At 42.8% G+C, this 19,794-nt stretch overlaps 1 protein-coding gene across 1 annotated transcript in view; it reads left to right on the plus strand.

Moving 5' to 3' along the window:
• The first annotated feature begins 6,884 nt into the window (after positions 1-6,884).
• The window catches only part of LOC109899732 (receptor-type tyrosine-protein phosphatase epsilon-like), a 63,281-nt gene continuing 50,371 nt past the window's right edge, over positions 6,885-19,794 (plus strand). Inside the window, exon 1 of the mRNA XM_020495205.2 lies at positions 6,885-7,094. The gene's annotated coding sequence lies outside the window, so the exon portion shown is untranslated. The remainder of the gene's footprint in view (positions 7,095-19,794) is intronic.

Raw genomic sequence — 19,794 nt, forward strand, 5'->3', positions numbered from 1 at the left:
ATTTGTAAATTGAACAAGTCATTGCCTGTATCGATTAATTGTTTTAATTGACTTGAGTCTTGACCTAAAAACTTGGCTTGACTCGACTTGCTCTTTAAATGCACAATTTGAACTTCACTCAACCCGTTCTACTTGGGACTTGTCTTGAGACTTGGACCTTGTGACTTGAGACTTGTTTGTTACTCGAATAATAGTGACTTGGTCCCAACTGTTCTAGTTTTGTTGGCAAAATTAACACTGCCCTAAAATCTACTTACCTGATGTAACCTGTTTACATATGGCAATAGTAGGCCTATATTCGACTAGAGTGAGCTTCCTGAAACAGAGGGTATTTGAATCGGTTGGTTTCAGTCTTTGGGATGAGAAGAAGGAGAATGTAAATGTGTGTGCTGCTGTGTGTTGCTACGTTAGCCATGTCAAGTTTGGGACAATGTATTTTGCTGCTTTTTTTCTTAATTTCTCCTTGGTCTTGAGCACATGAATGCTGTCGCCAATGATAGCTCCCTAACCCATTATTCAATAAATCCGGCAACAATTGGAAATCATCTTGCAACCTGTGCTGCCGACCTACAGTAAGATTTTATTTTATTTATTTTTTATTTCACCTTTATTTAACCAGGTAGGCTAGTTGAGAACAAGTTCTCATTTGCAACTGCGACCTGGCCAAGATAAAGCATAGAAGTGTGAACAGACAACAACACAGAGTTACACATGGAGTAAACAATAAACAAGTCAATAACATAGTAGGAAAATAAATAATCTATATACATTGTGTGCAAAAGGCATGAGGAGGTATGCAATAAATAGGCCATAGGAGTGAATAATTACAATTTAGCAGATTAACACTGGAGTGATAAATGATCAGATGAACATGTGCAGGTAGAGATACTGGTGTGCAAAAGAGCAGAAAAGTAAATCAAATAAAAACAGTATGGGGATGAGGTAGGTCAATTGGGTGGGCTATTTACAGATGGACTATGTACAGCTGCAGCGATCGGTTAGCTGCTTAGATAGCAGATGTTTAAAGTTGGAGAGGGAGATAAAAGTCTCCAACTTCAGAGATTTTTGCAATTCGTTCCAGTCACAGGCTGCAGAGAACTGGAAGGAAAGGCGGCCAAATGAGGTTTTGGCTTTAGGGATGATCAGTGAGATACACCTGCTGGACCTAGGTACTTATAGATGTCCACATATTCTAGGTCGGAACCATCCAGGGTGGTGATGCTAGTCGGGTGTGCGGGTGCAGGCAGCGAACGTTTGGAGGTTAGATAGCACAGTGTCCAAGGAAGGGCCAGAAGTATACAGAATGGTGTCATCTGCGTAGAGGTAGATCAGGGAATCGCCCGCAGCAAGAGCAACATCATTGATATATACAGAGAAAAGAGTCGGCCCGAGAATTGAACCCTTTGGTACCCCCATAGAGACTGCCAGAGGACCGGACAACATGCCCTCCGATTTGACACACTGAACTCTGTCTGCAAAGTAGTTGGTGAACCAGGCAAGGCAGTCATGAGAAAAACCGAGGCTACTGAGTCTGCCGATAAGAATATGGTGATTGACAGAGTCGAAAGCCTTAGCCAGGTCGATGAAGACAGCTGCACAGTACTGTCTTTTATCGATGGCGGTTATGATATCGTTTACTACCTTGAGCGTGGCTGAGGTGCACCCGTGACCGGCTCGGAAACCGGATTGCACAGCGGAGAAGGTACGGTGGGATTCGAGATGGTCAGTGATCTGTTTATTGACTTGGCTTTCGAAGACCTTAGATAGGCAGGGCAGGATGGATATAGGTCTGTAACAGTTTGGGTCCAGGGTGTCTCCCCCTTTGAAGAGGGGAATGACCGCGGCAGCTTTCCAATCCTTGGGGATCTCAGATAATACGAAGGATAGGTTGAACAGGCTGGTAATAGGGGTTGCGACAATGGCGGCGGACAGTTTCAGAAATAGAGGATCCAGATTGTCAAGCCTAGCTGATTTGTATGGGTCCAGGTTTTGCAGCTCTTTCAGAACATCTGCTATCTGGAATCTGCTAGCCTCCCCAGAAGCTGGGGAGGCTTGGGCGAGTAGCTGCGGGGGGGGGGGGGGGGGGGGGGGCTGTTGGCCGAGGTTTGAGTAGCCAGGATGAAGGCATGGCCAGCCGCTGAGAAATGCTTGTTGAAGTTTTCGAATATCACGGATTCATCAGTGGTGACTGTGTTACCTAGCCTAAGTGCAGTGGGCAGCTGGGAGGAGGTGCTCTTGTTCTCCATGGACTTTACAGTGTCCCAGAACTTTTTGGAGTTAGAGCTACAGGATGCAAATTTCTGCTTGAAAAAGCTGGCCTTTGCTTTCCTGACTGACTGCGTGTATTGGTTCCTGATTTCCCAGAACAGTTGCATATCGCGGAGACTATTCGATGCTATTGCTGGTTGAGGGCAGTCAGGTCTGGAGTGAACCAAGGGCTATATCTGTTCTTAGTTCTGCATTTTTTAAACGGAGCATGCTTATCTAAGATGGTGAGGAAGTTACTTTTAAAGAATGACCAGGCATCCTCAACTGACGGGATGAGGTCAATATCCTTCCAGGATACCCGGGCCAGGTCGATTAGAAAGGCCATCTCGCAGAAGTGTTTTAGGGAGCATTTGATAGTGATGAGGGGTGGTCGTTTGACCGCGGACCCGTAGCGGATACAGGCAATGAAGCAGTGATCGCTGAGATCCTGATTGAAGACAGCAGAGGTGTATTTGGAGGGCAAGTTGGTCAGGATAATGTCAATTAGGGTGCCCATGTTTACGGATTTAGGGTTGTACCTGGTGGGTTCCTTGATGATTTGTGTGAGATTGAGGGCATCTAGCTTAGATTGTAGGACTGCCGGGGTGTTAAGCATATCCCAGTTTAGGTCACCTAACAGAACAAACTCTGAAGCCAGATGGAGGGCGATCAATTCACAGATGGTGTCGAGGGCACAGCTGGGAGCTGAGGGGGGTCGGTAGCAGGCGGCAACAGTGAGAGACTTATTTCTGGAGAGATTCATTTTTTAAATTAGAAGTTCAAACTGTTTGGGTATAGACCTGGAAAGTATGACAGAACTTTGCAGGCTATCTCTGCAGTAGATTGCAACTCCTCCCCCTTTGGCAGTTCTATCTTGACAGAAAATGTTATAGTTGGGTATGGAAATCTCAGAATTTTTGGTGGCCTTACTAAGCCAGGAATCAGACACGGCAAGGACATCAGGGTTGGCAGAGCGTGCTAAAGCAGTGAGTAAAACAAACTTAGGGAGGAGGCTTCTGATATTGACATGCGTGAAACCAAGTCTTTTTCGATCACAGAAGTCAACAAATGAGGGTGCCTGGGGACATAAATGGCCTGGGTTTACCTCCACATGACCAGAGGAACAGAGGAGGAGTAGGATGAGGGTGCGGCTAAAGACTATCAAAACTGGTCGCCTAGAGCATTGGGGACAAGGAATAAAAGGAGCAGATTTATCAGCGTGGTAGAATATATTCAGGGCATAGTGTGCAGACAGGGGTATGGTGGGGTGCGGGTACAGCGGAGGTAAGCCCAGGCACTGGGTGAGGATAAGAGAGGTTGTATATCTGGACATGCTGTTTATAATGGGTGAGGTCACCGCATGTGTGGGAGGTGGGACAAAGGAGGTATCAGAGGTGTGAGGAGTGGAACTAGGGGCTCCATTGTAAACTAAAACAATGGTAACTAACCTGAACAACAGTATACAAGGCATATTGATATTTGAGAGAGACATACAGCAAGGCATAAATTACTCGCAGGTCTTGAATGGGAGAGTTTGTTAAAACAACAGGTGAGACAACAACAGCTAGTCAGCTAACACAACAACAGCAGGTAAAATGGCGATGACTAGGCAGAGAGGGTCGGATTAACTACACACAGAGCCTGAGTTCGCGGCTGGGGCCGACAGAGAAAACATAAATAAACAGAATGGAGTACCGTGATGGAGTAAATGGACAGTCCAGCAGGCATCAGCTATGTAGCCAAGTGATCATAGTGTCAGCAGTAGATGGAACAGGGAAGCCGCCACTACCCTAGCACGCAGGCGGCACAGCGTTTAAAGTTAGTAGCCCGGGGGTGGTAGGGGGGGTCTGCTCAGACGGAGGCCAGTTGAAGGCACAGCGGATGGAGTATTCGTTGGCAGACCAGTCGTGCTGGTGCGGCGGGGGCCGTGTCGACAGAGAATCCATGCCAGATGGCGAAAGAGGTATTGTAGAATTTAGTTTGCTAGCAGGGAGATGTGCCTGGCTCACAGCTAACTGGTGCTAGCTTCGTGGCAGTGGCATTAGCCAAGGTCCAGAGTTTACCGCAAGGATCCAGTGGAGTATTGGGGTCTAGCCGTGTATGAGTGGGGTTCGGGTGAACAGCTGAGTAGGCCGGGAGGTGGGCCTCAGGGATAGCTTCGGTACTGTGTGCAAGCTAGCTGTGAAGATCAGAAGTAGTGGTCCTGGGATTACGGCAGGAATCCGGCGTTGTTGTGAAGAGACAGTTCGATACTGGTAGACTGGCGAGTATTATCCAGTCTAAAAACAGGGCTGGCTGTGCAGAAGGTAAAAGCCGCTAGCAGTGGCTAACAATGACTAAACAGCTTGTAGCTAATTAGCTGGTTAGCTTCTGGAGGTTCTTGAATGTATTCTAAAATTAAAAATAATAGCGATTCCGTATCACACTGGGTGAGGCAGGTTACCGGAAGGTACAGTGGGGCAAAAAGGTATTTAGTCAGCCACCAATAGTGCAAGTTCTCCCACTTAAAAAGATGAGAGAGGCCTGTAATTTTCATCATAGGTACACTTCAACTATGACAGACAAAATGAGAAAAAAAATCCAGAAAATCACATGGTAGGATTTTTTATGAATTTATTTGCAAATTATGGTGGAAAATAAGTCTACACAATGCCAGATGGGGATGCCTGAGCTGAAGCCTAAACAAGACTGCACTACAAGGTGGAATTCAACATGTTATATGTTGAAGCGGTTTCTTGAGTCAAAGGATGCCATCATCTCTACCCTGGCCATTGTCAATGAACCTGATTATGCTCTGATCCAAGAGGAATGGGAGGTGGTGGAGGAGGAATGCAGAGTCCCGGAACCCTTTGAGCAGGTCACTGTGGAGATCAGTGGAGAGAGGTAGAGTAAGCAGTTATTACTACATCATTATTTAATCCAGTATTATATATGTAGATGAGCAGTAGATGAGAATGTAGTATCAGTAGACAAGAACTAACCTGAACTAATAAGTTACTGTACTCTCTTTTCAGCTATGTGACAGACTCAAAAATGGTACTCCTGTGCAAGGGTCTGCCGCAAATCAAAGCTAGCCACCAGAGAGAAGCAAATTTAACCACAGGACATGTGACAGAGTTGATGGGGACCCTATGTTCATCAATAGACAGAAAGCTCCACAGAATGGAACATAATCACGTGCTATCAGAAACTGCTGCACTTGACCCCAGGTTTAAGAAGTTAGCCTTCAGTGTTGCCAGAGCGATTGATGAGGCTCTTCAAAGAATAACTTCAGCAGCAGGGAGGGAGAGCCCCAGCGGTCAGCTGGCTCAGGCACCAGGGCAACAGGAAGAAGAGAGATCAGATGGAGCAGATGCTGTTGGACGAGAGAGTAACTGGGGATGCAGCACGAAGGAATCCCTCAGCAGGATCAGAGCTAGTGGAAGAACAAGGCCTCTGTCTACCCACGGCTTACTAAAGTCATTACAGGGAGACTCTGCATAGTGGCCACATCCGTTCCCTCTGAGAGGGTCTTCTCGAAAACTGAACAAATAATTACTGAGAGAACAAACCGCATCAGCCCCTCAAGTAAGGCAGCTTGCATTTCTGAATGCAAATCTCTCATAAAAGCATAATATGGTCAGCATTGCTGTGTGCTGCTGGTTATAACATGGCAATAAAGAAGAGAGAGAAAAGATGGACCAGTTTAATGTTTTAAGTGGGATGCTGCAGTTTTGCAAGTTTTTTTTCTGATATGGTGCAATATTATATTATGCTGTTCAGATTGTATTCATTTTGAATGTTTAGATTTATATGCACTTTGTTTATATATATTCAAAACTTATACTCTAAATGCAAATGTTTAATAGCATTATTTTTCATAACAAACCAAAGCATTTTTAAATACATTGTGGTTAAGTATGATTTAATGTAATAATATAATTACAATTGCTTTAACACCAATCATAGTCAAACTATCACAAACTGACTTGAAACAATACAAAACATATTTTATTTTATAGAGCCGTTTGGGAGCCAAACCGCTCACTGAACGGAATACCCATCACTATTCACCTCCCTAGGCCCTGAGACACTGTTGGCTGGCTATCCATTGTTTGTGTGTGTTGTAGGCTGTTTGCTCTCTCTTACCAACAGATGGCTCTGTTGATAGCCTACCGTAGTTATTGTGTGATTCTCGAACAAGATACGAACGTTAATCAACCTTTCAATAAAACGGTGTAGACTAATAATTAAGTGTGTAGCCTATGTTCAGGAATTAGTCATTGTAGGCTAAACACCTTAGAAAGGTCTAAACATAAAACAAAAACGACATATTTAGGCTACCAGGAAATCATCTGACTTTAATTCTCTTCACTTTATGTGCTATGTGCCAAGTCCCTGTTTATTATATATATATATTAGACCTATTACACTTATGCTAGTATCCTACTTGTGCGATGTCACTTTAATTTCAATACGTAGGCGTGTTTACAGGAAAAACAGAGAATCATAGAGAAAATTACTATCATGGAACGTCCAGCAGCTATCATCATTACGAATTGAGGGATGTAGATGATGCGCCGCTCTGCAGTGATGCTCACTCCTACCTGCCTGATGTAGATTCATGTAGACTGTGCGCCCCGTGGGACGGACCAGGCCTACTTCGCTCATAGCGACTTTTGTACAACAGCGTCATTGGCCGGGCAGCAAGATTAATCTTTTCGTAAGAGGTTTGCGGCATGGAAGTCTTCGTTTTCATATCCACTTCTCCTTAACACCAGCGAATAAAAACACAGTTTTTTTTTCTCAGCCAATAAACCATATAATTCATCAAGACGCTGCGAGATCACATTTCCTACATCTCTACGGTAAGAATGTATCTGCTTTGATGATGCCACTTCTATTCATATGGCAGCCTGAGCCTAGTGAACAAACAAAAAAACAGTTCTGAGACAGCTCTCTAATGTAGACCGAACCGATATAGCCTACCCAACCAATCATGTTTTACAATTCAATCCGTGTCAACGAGCACTGTGAATAGGCCTAGCGCATTTATATATGGCAGATGTCAAAACATCTATTCTCATATTGTCCATGCAGCAGGCATATTGTGTGCTAGCTTTGAATGCAACATGAATAATTCGAGTTCCTTAAATTGACATGACACGAGGTTGGCGACGTCTACACTACAGTACGTAGAGCAAACCCGTTCCTCTTGCGACCACCAATAATGTTCACGAATGCATTCATTGATAACGTTTGATCACTGTGGATCTAAACCTGTTTAAATGGCACTTTTCTGAGCCTTCAGAAGCTCATATTCACCTGCAGTATCTTACATCGTCACTAAGGACAGGGTGTTGAGGTTAGCCCACCCGGTTTAGACGGAATTAGGCAGGGGCGAGGAGCAGATACACATTGGATATTTATTTGTAGGCTACCCAATACAGCAGCAGGTTGCCTAATGTCACAACTGTGGTTCACCCTTGACCACCTTCAATGACAGATGCTGCATGAGACATGTGCATCTTTTAAAAGTAGATATTCTAGCTGTGTATCTAAGAAATTGCTAGATACTGTAATTGGTAGGGGTGCAGTAGATATGTTATCTATTGACATGGGTTTCTACAAGGGCTGGCAAACCATGCCAATATATCCTCCAAACACCACCTTCGAGGGCATTTTCACTTTTATACAACGGGTTATATTGACATAATGATTGACATATTTTCATTAAAAAACGTTATTTTGATGAATTTATTCATACCATTTCAATCCTTCCACAATATATATCCCCGACACAAATCTAGGGTTGCTACCCAAGCCAGGCTGGTCGTTAAGTATTTTTGTTCTATAGCTATGGACGTGACCCAAGCGTTTCGTAATAAATGTTCTATTGCAATGGTTATTTGGAGACATTTATTTGGAGACATTCATAATAATTAGCTAATGATGCGATATTTCACCTGGCATAGAAAATGTGCTCTCATCAGGACACTGTTCTTCAGAGGAGCTAGCCAACAACACAGCTAATTCACTCACGTCAAACCGACGCTGGGTAGACTGCAAACTAGCTGCATTTCGTTTCGTTTTACCTGTTTTCTATTGACATTTCTTTGCATATAGCCATAAAAACTATGCTGATTCGTGATTTCGCCTGGCTGATAAAAGCTGCCTGCCTGTATTTCTCGTGCCGATTCCAAACCCCTACACTGTGTTAACAACCCTCCAGGCAAGCTTCAATGCCATACAACTCTCCTTCCGTGGCCTCCAATTGCTCTTAAATACAAGTAAAACTAAATGCATGCTCTTCAACCGATCGCTACCTGCACCTACCCGCCTGTCCAACATCACTACTCTGGACGGCTCTGACTTAGAATACGTGGACAACTACAAATACTTAGGTGTCTGGTTAGACTGTAAACTCTCCTTCCAGACCCATATCAAACATCTCCAATCCAAAGTTAAATCTAGAATTGGCTTCCTATTTCGCAACAAAGCATCCTTCACTCATGCTGCCAAACATACCCTTGTAAAACTGACCATCCTACCAATCCTCGACTTTGGCGATGTCATTTACAAAATAGCCTCCAATACCCTACTCAACAAATTGGATGCAGTCTATCACAGTGCAATCCGTTTTATCACCAAAGCCCCATATACTACCCACCATTGCGACCTGTACGCTCTCGTTGGCTGGCCCTCGCTTCATACTCGTCGCCAAACCCACTGGCTCCATGTCATCTACAAGACCCTGCTAGGTAAAGTCCCCCCTTATCTCAGCTCGCTGGTCACCATAGCATCTCCCACCTGTAGCACACGCTCCAGCAGGTATATCTCTCTAGTCACCCCCAAAACCAATTCTTTCTTTGGCCGCCTCTCCTTCCAGTTCTCTGCTGCCAATGACTGGAACGAACTACAAAAATCTCTGAAACTGGAAACACTTATCTCCCTCACTAGCTTTAAGCACCAACTGTCAGAGCAGCTCACAGATTACTGCACCTGTACATAGCCCACCTATAATTTAGCCCAAACAACTACCTCTTTCCCAACTGTATTTAATTTTTATTTATTTATTTATTTTGCTCCTTTGCACCCCATTATTTTTTTTTATTTCTACTTTGCACATTCTTCCATTGCAAAACTACCATTCCAGTATTTTACTTGCTATATTGTATTTACTTTGCCATCATGGCCTTTTTTGCCTTTACCTCCCTTCTCACCTCATTTGCTCACATTGTATATAGACTTGTTTATACTGCATTATTGACTGTATGTTTGTTTTTTATTCCATGTGTAACTCTGTGTCGTTTTATCTGTCGAACTGCTTTGCTTTATCTTGGCCAGGTCGCAATTGTAAATGAGAACTTGTTCTCAACTTGCCTACCTGGTTAAATAAAGGTAAAATAAATAAATAAAATAAAAAATGTTCTTTACTGTGGGACAGCTGGAGGTTGAATTTCAATATTGAAACAATGTTGCAAATGTCAGAGCAACAGACAGCAAGGTTTATACAAATCTCTGCTATTGAAAACCAATGGCTAGTCTAAAAGAAATGGGAGATAATGGCTAGATGCTTTTTACAGTGGAGCTCAACTTTATAAATTGTCTTGCTGGACTGATAGACAGTGGATTGCGCAGTCAGATGGAACAGAGTAAATAGGAATAGGCACCGGCTAGAATGCTATTTTGGAATAGGCACCGGCTAGAATGTGGTTTTAACCAATCAACATTCAGGATTAGACCCACCCATTGTATACTTAAGTGATAACGCCTGAGAAGCCGGTGTTTGGCATGGGTGTTCGTCTCAGGCCTGCAAACCAGTGCCAATATATCCTCCAAATACCGGCTTCTCGGGAATTATCACTTTTATATAATGGGTTACCAACATGTTAAAATAATGATTGACATATTTTAATTAAAAACTTTATTTTGCTGAATTTATTCATACTATTTCATCCTTCCACAAGATATAGTCCCGACACAAATGTAGGGTTGCTACCCAATCCGGCTGGTCGTTCATTCCATTGGTTCGGTTGCCAGAGACCGACCCAGTCTTTCGGTCTTTTTGTTCTGTGTATATGAACATGACTCAGTCGTTCATTCTAAATGTTCCATTGCCATACTGGCTGGCAATGTTCTTATCCCTTGCTTGCTATCGCTACAGTGCCTTGCAAAAGTATTCATCCCCCTTGGCGTTTTTCCTATTTTGTTCTATTACAACCTGTAATTTAAATGGATTTTTATTTGGATTTCAAGTAATGGACATACACAAAATAGTCCAAATTGGTGATGTGAAACGGGGAAAAAATAACTTGTTTAAAAAAAAATGTAAAAAACAGAAAAGTGGTGCGTGCATATGTATTCACCCCCTTTGTAATGAAGCTCCCAAATAAGATCCGGTGCAACCAATTTCCTTCAGAATTCACATAATTTGTTCAATAAAGTCCACCTGTGTGCAATCTAAGTGTCACATGATCTGTAACATGATCTCAGTATATATACACCTGTTCTGAAAGGCCCCAGAGTCTGCAACACCACTAAGCAAGGGGAAACACCAAGCAAGTGGCACCATGAAGACCAAGAAGCTCTCCAAACAGGTCAGGGACAAACTTGTGGAGAAGCACAGATAAGGGTTGAGTTATAAAAAAAATTACAGAAATTTTGAACATCCCATGGAGCACCATTAAATCCATTATTAAGAAAAGGAAAGAATATGGCACCACAACAAACCTACCAAGAGAGGGCCAGGCAAGGAGGGCATTAATCAGAGAGGCAACAAAGAGACCAAAGATAACCCTGAGGGAGCTGCAAAGCTCCACAGCGGAGATTGGAGTATCTATCCATAGGACCACTTTAAGCCGTACACTCCACAGAGCTGGGCTTTACTGAAGAGTGGCCAGAAAAAAACATTGCTTAAAAAAAAGATGTTCGCCAAAAGGCATGTTGGAGACTCCCCAAACATATGGAAGGAGGTACTCTGGTCAGATGAGACTAAAATTGAGCTTTTTGGCCATCAAGGAAAACGCTATGTCTGGCACAAACCCAACACCTCTCATCACCCTGAGAACATTATCCCCACAGTGAAGCATGGTGGTGGCAGCATCATGCCGTGGGGATGTTTTTCATTGGCAGGGACTGGGAATCTGGTCAGATTTGAATAAATGATGGATGGCGCTAAATACAGGGACATTCTTGAGGGAAAACCTGTTTCAGTCTTCCAGAGATTTGAGACTGGGACGGAGGTTCACCTTCCAGCAGGACAATGACCCTAAGCATACTGCTAAAGCAACACTTGAGTGGTTTAAGGGGAAACATTTAAATGTCTTTGAATGGCCTAGTCAAAGCCCAGACCTCAATCCAATTGAGAATCTGTGGTATGACTTAAAGATTCCTGTACACCAGTGGCACCCATCCAACTTGAAGGAGCTGGAGCAGTTTTGCCTTGAAGAATGGGCAAAAATCCCAGTTGCTAGATGTGCCAACTTATAGAGACATATCGCAAGAGACTTCCAGCTGGGGGGGGGGGGGTGAATAGTTATGCACGCTCATGTTCTGTTTTTTTTCTCACCCAAAAATATTTTGCATCTTCAAAGTGGTAGGCATGTTGTGTAAATCAAATGATACAAACCTCACAAAAATCTATTTTAATTCCAGGTTGTAAGGCAACAAAATAGGAAAAATGCCAAGGGGGGTAAATACTTTCGCAAACCTTTGTAGCTAGCCAACTACAGCTAATTTACAGTCAAGTCCAACAGTGCAGACATAATAACAACAGTAGCTGCATTTGTTTAAGCTGTTTGCTAGTGACATTTATTTGGAGACATCCGTAACAATTACCTAATGAGGTACGATTTCGCCTGGCATAGAAAATGTGCTCTCTCTTTAGGACACTGTTGTTTAGGGGAGCTAGCCAACAACACAGCTAACACAATAACTTCAAACTGAAGCTGGAAAGACTGCAAACTAGCTGTACTTCATTTCGTTTGAACTTTTTTCAATTGACATTTCTTTGTATATATCCATAAAAATGATGCCAGCTGATTCATGATTTCGACTGGCTGAGAAAAGCTGCCTGCCTCTCTCTCGGCCCGAATCCCGAACCATACACGTTCTTACTATGGGACAGTTGGAGATCGAATCTGAATATTGAAACAATGTTGCAAATGTTGGAGAGATAGACAGCAAGGTTTATACAAATCTCTGCTGTTGAAAACTACATGTTAGTCTTAAGGAAATGTGAGATAATGTCTAGATGCTTTTTATTAGTGGAGATCAAGTCTATAACTTCCCTGCCTGGGCTGATGAGACATTGGATTGCGCAGTGAGAGGCAACAGAGTAAAAAGGCATTTCAACTTCATAGCTTTTAACCAATCAGTGTCTAAGGTTTAGACCCACCTATTGTATGAATACATTTATGTGTGCTCTTCATTTAGGTAATATTGATGTTCATAACAGGAGCCTGCATTTAACCTTTCAGACAGGATTCTGGGGGACTGGATTGATTGAATGTGTGCTGTGATTTGTTTACATACCTTTCTAAAATCAGATAATCTTAACGAAGGCACATCATTGAAAGGATATACCATGTGCAACAAGTCATTTCTCTATTTAATGTGATGAAACCCTGTATAACAGCAAGCCTGTATAACAGCAAATAGACTCTGAGGTACATTTGGCAGTAATTGGTCAAATATGTGACATAGGCCGAGCATTTAAATGAATCAATATTCTCACGCATGAATTATAGATGTTATTCATTCACAATATTAGTGCTGTAATATCCTTCAGTTCTATCCCTGATCAAATGACGAAAATAAAGCTAGATCATTTTAGACTGATAAACAGATGCTTCATCCAGAAGTCGATGAATAATATATTGGCTTTTTTCCACACCTGGAGATATGTGGGATGGGATTAGATACGTGTTGCTCAAATGGAGATTATTAATTTCATGATTACTTTTTTCCATGTTCTGATTCACATTCCGGGTAGTAGGTAATCACTTCAATAACAGTGTTTTGCAGGTTTGGCTTTTGCTTAATTGCAATTCAGTTAAAGACAGACATTTCAAAGAAATGGCATAGTTTATACTGTATGTGTATTTTGTGTGTAACTTGGACCTTTACAAATACGTACTATTCCCATGGAGTAACAACATTACTCTTTATGCTTTTGATTGGACAAAACATTTTACCAAACGGTTTGGTATCTCCTCAGCATTCAATATACTGTGTCTACTCTTACAAGGAAGAGAAGGGAAGGGCTAATTTAAATAATTTAGCAGAAGTCCTAGTTCAGATTATTAGAATCTTGAGTAACTATTGGTTCACTCAAAATGGTTTAGCATTGACTGAACCTATGTACTGAGCTTATGTACTTCCTCATCTTGACTCAAGTAACCAGTGACCACATTCAGTAAGGCTGACCCATTGGCTAAATCCATGCATGAGTATCTCTTCATCTCCTTTTCTTTATCAGCACCAATTTGACACCACAGAATATGTTAAATAAATGTGTAGTTGAATGAATCACTTTTTTAATATCTTGAGAGTAATGGTATCACTGCTGTTTCTGTTCACTAGGTTCATACACTTGAACACATACAGAACACGCCCATGGTTGTCCAGGGTTGTTATATGAATGTCAAGATCCACTTCCGTGCTCTGACATTGTTTGCTGAAAAGATTCAGATTGCCATCTGCCTGAGGAATAATTCAATGGTTGCCATAGAAGCACAATTATATTACAGCTGTAAAATCTAATCCTGCAGCCTTTACAGTCCCATCAGGTATGCAGTTGGACATGGGATGAATGAAAAGGGGAGGGAGAGATTAGATGAGAGGGAGTGGATATGGATGAATTGTCCATCTCTGAGGAGAATGAGTCTAGATAGAGGTCAATTTAGCCATTTCCCTGCTAATCTGAAGTGGGAATTGGCTGTGAACTGTTTACCATTCCATCAATAGGGAGGACACTGGGAAGCCGTGTTCACTTCACTGTGTTTGCAAATCGTAAGAAATAAACACAAAGGCTACATTGTCCATCTTTCATTATTCCTATTCTGCTTGGAGTATGCTGCACGATTTTGGGTTTCGTTCATTAAAATCTTTGCAAGGATTGAGTTGCATAGTATTGTGTTAAAGTGTCTGGCTTATATAAAAATATATGAAATCTCATAGAAAATGTACAGTTTATTTTTAACTGCCCTGTATACCCATATGTGCTGATACAATCCACATGGTTTATGTTTCAACTCCTGGTAGTACGCTCCTACTTGGCTCATTTGGAATATATTGCAGACCATAATTGCAAACCACCCTGACTGACAATTGCAAACCACCCTGGTGTGTGTTCTACTAAAGCTAAGATTGAAGGGTGCATCTGAGCTTATTGCTACTATACATCTGTTTGTGAGCAGCTGGGTAATTACAATTGGGATGAAGTTAAGAGGCTCTAGAATGCTGTTACATATTTTATTTAGTCTGCCTTGTGTCCTTGAAGTAGGATGCTTAAGAAGTCTTCTGTTGCTAAGAGGCCTGTTGGGGTGAGAGAAAGTAAAATGGAGAGAGAGAAGAGGCAGAGAGACCTTGTATGCACTTGTGTGCATGTGCATAGGCTAAATCTGTCTCTGGAGGAGAGGAAACATGACACATTGAAGTATCAAACTGAGTTTGCATGTTACAATGCATTAGTCACACTGGAGCAAACCAAGTTGATGATTTATGCCTGGTCTTTCACATCCCTGTAGGGAAAGCTGTGGGAGGAGGTTGGCTTTCCAAAAAAATACACAACAACGTTTCCGTGTAATCATAATGATGAACTGTGTGGGAATGAAATTGCCCATGCTCCTTATATGGATTGTGGGATGTGGGACTGGGATGTGTCAGTTATAGTGCACTGCCTTACTAAACCTCTGTCTCTGTTATCATCATTGGGCCTTGCTATAAGATTACTGTAATAAACCGTTTACAGCAGCATCACAAAGCGCAAGGTCATCAAAAGGATGACCACATCGACAAGTTGTGATTGACTGTTGTGTGTCGTACATCAGATATCATTAAATAACTTGATGTGTCCTGATCTGACTCAGTGGAGAGGATGTTCATTTATAGGGAATGCCAGTGGTTACAGTGAGTAAATGTTGAGCTGTTTCTTTAAAACTTTAAAACTTAACTTAAGCAGTTCAGGAAACCCGGCTGTGAGAAGCTAATTTGAAACATTTGAAAAGATGACGGTGCTGCGTAGTTCTTGAATGGCATCCTAGAAACTGAAACTGTAAAGTGCAGTATGTTTTATGATTCCCGTGTGGCCCAGTTGGTAGAGCATGGCACTTACAACGCCAGAGTTGTTTGATTCGCACACGGGGCCAGTACGAAAAATGTATGCACTCACTACTGTAAGTCGCTCTGGGTAAGAGCGTATGCAAAATGACTAAATTGTAAAATAATTATGACACTAGTTACCATGTATTTCCCATCATTGTGGAATAACTTTAATGTTTATTTTTCAGCATGATGAACACGTGAAGAGTTCTGATAAAGTTGGACCCCACGTTGTAGGAGGATACATTGAGTTGTAATTGTAATGATTATGTTTGCCGGTTCCTGGTCCCGCCTTGGCTGTGGCCTAGAAGTGTAATTTTTGGTCCCCTAAAACTCAAGGGTGGGGATCTCTGGAGTCATTGGTTGAGGTTCGCTTTGCTCATCCATCCACACTCTAAATCGATCATAGTCGTTTATGACATGAAATGCAATATCTGTGATGAATATGTATCTAGCATTAGCATTTCAAAGGCACATCTCCACACATCCACTTGGCAAAACCTCCTCAAATGTCCCCACACATCCGTGTTCAGTATGTCTAGAAACCACAACTACAGATGTTAGTGACAAGGAATGTTAAACACCTTACCATAAGATCAGCTGTTCTCTGTGATCCTATGGCTTGATTTCCTATCCTCTATCCCAGAAATATATCTACATGCACATGGAATAGCTCTTTTATTAACTCTTTCTGCTTAAAGATGCCTCGTAGTGGAGCAACTAGCAAGACACTTCCCTTAAAATACAACATCATCTTATGTCATTAACTAAGAAACCTACAATGCATTTGTAATCCAACACCGGCATTTAAAATGTCACATTATTTTGAAATATTTTCCAACCAATGTTTTGGCTGCTATGTGTAGACTATGCATGGCTTATGCACTACTTGATGATGTGTGTTTGTAAGTTCGTATGAATGGCAGCATTCGTGAGAAACTGAAAGCGCGAACAGCTGCTTTTAATCAGGGCAAGGTGACCGGAAATATGACCGAATACAAACAGTGTAGCTATTCCCTCCGCAAGGCAATCAAACAAGCTAAGCGTCAGTATAGAGACAAAGTAGAATCTCAATTCAACGGCTCAGACACAAGAGGTTTGTGGCAGGGTCTACAGTCAATCACGGATTACAAAAGGAAAACCAGCCCCGTCACGGACCAGGATGTCTTGCTCCCAGGCAGACTAAATAACTTTTTTGCCTGCTTTGAGGACAATACAGTGCCACTGACACGGCCTGCAACCAAAAGCCGCGCCCTCAGAGCATACGCAGACCAGCTGGCTGGTGTGTTTACGGACATATTCAATCAATCCCTATCCCAGTCTGCTGTTCCCACATGCTTCAAGAGGGCCACCATTGTTCCTGTTCCCAAGAAAGCTAAGGTAACTGAGCTAAATGACTACCGCCCCGTAGCACTCACTTCCGTCATCATGAAGTGCTTTGAGAGACTAGTCAAGGACCATATCACCTCCACCCTACCTGACACCCTAGACCCACTCCAATTTGCTTACCGCCCAAATAGGTCCACAGACGATGCAATCTTAACCACACTGCACACTGCCCTAACCCATCTGGACAAGAGGAATACCTATGTGAGAATGCTGTTCATCGACTACAGCTCAGCATTTAACACCATAGTACCCTCCAATCTCGTCATCAAGCTCGAGACCCTGGGTCTCGACCCCGCCCTGTGCAACTGGGTACTGGACTTCCAGACGGGCCGCCCCCAGGTGGTGAGGGTAGGAACAACATCCCCACCTCGCTGATCCTCAACACTGGGGCCCCACAAGGGTGTGTTCTGAGCCCTCTCCTGTACTCCCTGTACTCCCCGACTGCATGGTAATGCACGCCTCCAACTCAATCATCAAGTTTGCAGACGACACTACAGGGGTAGGCTTGATTACCAACAACGATGAGACGGCCTACAGGGAGGAGGTGAGGGCCCTCGGAGTGTGGTGTCAGGAAAATAACCTCACACTCAACGTCAACAAAACAAAGGAGCTGATCGTGGACTTCAGGAAAGAGCAGAGGGAGCACCCCATCTATCCACATTGACAGGACAGTAGTGGAGAGGGTAGTAAGTTTTAAGTTCCTCGGCGTACACATCACGGACAAACTGAATTGGTCCACCCCCACAGACAGCGTGGTGAAGAAGGCGCAGCAGCGCCTCTTCAACCTCAGGAGGCTGAAGAAATTTGACTTGTCACCAAAATCACTCACAAACTTTTACAGATGCACAATTGAGAGCATCCTGTCGGGCTGTATCACCGCCTGGTACGGCAACTGCTCCGCCCACAACCGTAAGGCTCTCCAGAGGGTAGTGAGGTCTGCACAACGCATCACAAGGGGCAAACTACCTGCCCTCCAGGACACCTACACCACCCGATGTCACAGGAAGGCCATAAAGATCATCAAGGACATCAACCACCCGAGCCACTGCCTGTTCACCCCGCTATCATCCAGAAGGCGAGGTCAGTACAGGTGCATCAAAGCAGGGACCGAGAGACTGAAAAACAGCTTCTATCTCAAGGCCATCAGACTGTAAAACAGCCACCACTAACATTGAGTGGCTGCTGCCAACACACTGACTCAACTCCAGCCACTTTAATAATGGAAAAATGTATGTAAAAATTGTATCTCTAGCCACTTAAACAATGCCACTTTATATAATGTATACATACCCTACATTACTCATCTCATATGTACAGTGGGGCAAAACAGTATTTAGTCAGCCACCAATTGTGCAAGTTCTCCCATTTAAAAAGATGAGAGAGGCCTGTAATTTTCATCATAGGTACACTTCAACTATGACAGACAAAATGAGAGAAAAAAAATCCAGAAAATCACATTGTAGGATTTTTTATGAATTTATTTGGAAATGATGGTGGAAAATAAGTATTTGGTCAATAACAAAAGTTTATCTCAATACTTTGTTATATATCCGTTGTTGGCAATGACAGAGGTCAAACATTTTCTGTAAGTCTTCACAAGGTTTTCTCACACTGTTGCTGGTATGTTGGTCCATTCCTCCATGCAGATCTCCTCTAGAGCAGTGCTGTTTTGGGGCTGTTGCTGGGCAACACGGACTTTCAACCCCCTCCAAAGATTTTCTATGGGGTTGAGATCTGGAGACTGGCTAGGCCACTCCAGGACCTTTATATCGACATAACTTGAAACGCTTCTCAGCAAGGAAGAAGCAACTGCTCCAAAACCGCCATAAAAAATCCAGACTACGATTTGCAATTGCACATGGGGACAAAGAGCGTACTTTTTGGAGAAATGTCCTCTGGTCTGATGAAACAAAATTAGAACTGTTTGGCAATAATAACCATCATTATGTTTGGAGGAAAAAGGGGGAGGCTTGCAAGCCGAAGAACACCATCCCATCCGTGAAGCACGGTGGTGGCAGCATCATGTTGTGGGGGTGCTTGCTGCAGGAGGGACTGGTGCGCTTCACAAAATAGATGGCATCATGAGGAAGGAAAATTATGTAGATATATTGAAGAAAGATCTCAAGACATCAGTCAGAAAGTTAATGCTTGGTCGCAAATGGGTCTTCCAAATGGACATTGACCCCAAGCATACTTCCAAAGTTTTGGCAAAATGGCTTAAGGACAACAAAGTCAAGGTATTGGACATGGGCATCACAAAGCCCTGACCTCAATCCTATAGAAAATATGTGGGCGGAACTGCAAAACCGTGTGCGAGCAAGGAGGCCTACAAACCTGACTCAGTTACACCAGCTCTGTCAGGAGGAATGGGCCAAAATTCACACAACTTATTGTGGGAAGCTTGTGGAAGGCTATCCGAAACGTTTTAGCCAAAATAATCCATTTAAAGGCAATGCTACCAAGTACTAATTGAGTGTATGTAAACTTCTGACCCACTGGGAATGTGATGAAAGAAATAAAAGCTGAAATAAATCATTCTCTCTACTATTATTCTGACATTTCACATTCTTAAAATAAAGTGTTAATCCTAATTGACCTAAGACAGGGAATTTTTACTTTGATTAAATGTCAGGAATTGTGAAACTGAGTTTAAATGTATTTGGCTAAGGTGTATTTTTTACCTTCCGACTTCAACTGTAGGTATGCACGTCAGCTTTGACATCGGTTTTGCTCATCGGCTTTAAACTAGACATCGTGCCGATGCCGATGTTTGAATTCTAGTTAATATCGTCCGTTTCCGATATGCTGACCGATATATCGTGCATCGCTAAAGTAAGCCAATGAACAGTGAAA

The sequence above is a fragment of the Oncorhynchus kisutch genome, linkage group LG11 (genome assembly GCF_002021735.2).
Source record: "Oncorhynchus kisutch isolate 150728-3 linkage group LG11, Okis_V2, whole genome shotgun sequence".
Classification (NCBI taxonomy): domain Eukaryota; kingdom Metazoa; phylum Chordata; class Actinopteri; order Salmoniformes; family Salmonidae; genus Oncorhynchus; species Oncorhynchus kisutch.